This window comes from Ctenocephalides felis, unplaced genomic scaffold, assembly GCF_003426905.1.
Source record: "Ctenocephalides felis isolate EL2017-DRISC unplaced genomic scaffold, ASM342690v1 CF-g0.4_SCAFFOLD_01886, whole genome shotgun sequence".
Classification (NCBI taxonomy): Eukaryota; Metazoa; Arthropoda; class Insecta; order Siphonaptera; family Pulicidae; genus Ctenocephalides; species Ctenocephalides felis.
The window spans coordinates 11,005,148-11,006,679 of NW_020538040.1; positions in this window are offsets into that span (position 1 = coordinate 11,005,148).

Genomic DNA, 1,532 nt, shown 5'->3' on the forward strand with positions numbered 1-1,532 from the left:
AATGTTGATACCAGAGTTTAAATCAACGGTTGGAGCTTCATTTAATCCTCTACGAGTAATTGCTCGGCGGACATGGTACTTGGAGTTGGTTTCAGGCATATCAATTTTGGTTAATAACCCAGATTGTAGTCGAGGGACAGGGACCACTAACTGCTTACCTTGCTCCAAGGCTAGTATTCTAACGCATTCCAATGTCTTATCTGGGTTTACTAAAACGGTCTTTGCCTGTTTGAAAACATCTAGTTCACTTACTCTCTGTGCGGCTTCAAAGGCTCCCTTGAAGTTTGGGATCCTATTGAAAACTGGACGTGGATACAGTGAAAGTCGGTTCTCTTCAAAGTATGTCCAAACACCTACGGATTACTTGCTTCGTCACCCCAGCTTCAGCTTCCTTTGCTTCCTCTGTAAAATCCATTCTAGATTTATCCATTCTAATAATCGTCAAATTTCAATCAAGAAATACTATCGCAAATATTCGATTGCGTTTACAAAAACAACTCGACGAGATTGATTTATTTTGTTTGACGAAAAAGTCATCACTACTAGACTAGCATTTTTATAATAAAAAAAACAAATGCTTTCAAAATTCTAAATTGATAAATGTCCGAAATATAATCGTTCGAAATATAACCGTCGTTTAAAACAGTCATTTAAACCAAGACCGAGAGTATTGTTTATTGACGTAAAACTTACGAGTATAATGCCACTTCCAACAAAGTTTAATTAAATTGGTAAATGAATTACTTTTATAGTTGTAATTCTAAATTGATTTGCAAAAGGTTGCGTTAAATTTTTTACATATAATATATGGAATTTATCATTTAACCAAGTGGTTTCCAACCTTTTTTGCACGGCGCCCCCTTGCTCTAATAAAAAAAATTATTGCGCCTTCTTTAATTTCTGCAACAATTTAATTTTAGAATTACTCAACTGATATTATCAGACTACAAATTAGTATGCAATATGCATAAAAACTAATTATTTTTTGTTTATTTTTTAACATCAATTCAAAAATTTGGGTAATTTTCGGAATAGTATTCTGAAAACAGATGTACGCGCACCCCTCAGAACAGCCTGGTGCCCCTAATTAATATTACAATCCTTATCATTATTTTAATTTTAATGATTTTTAACTTTCCGTAGATTATAGTAATCGCAAGAAAATCGAAAATGAAATGTTTTTTACATCTTTACGTTTTAGAGGTTTCTGAAAATTTTGGCGTACCTTAGGAAAAATAGATGTATGTGTGTGTATGTGTGCGTGTGTGTATGCGGATACCAATTTTCGTTAACGATTTCCCTAACACGAATTTGAATATTTAAAAAAAATCGATTTCTACTGATAAGGAGACGTGCTGATTAGTTTTTGGCAAAGGCAGTTCTGACCGTTTCGGAGATACGGGCGAAATTGCCAAAAATGTTATTTCAGTTTTTGAGATAACGGAGCGTCCGATTTGAATAATTCAAAAAACTTTGCACTTGTATTGACGAAATAAACAACTGATGAAATTTTTGTAAAGGCAGGTTCGGCG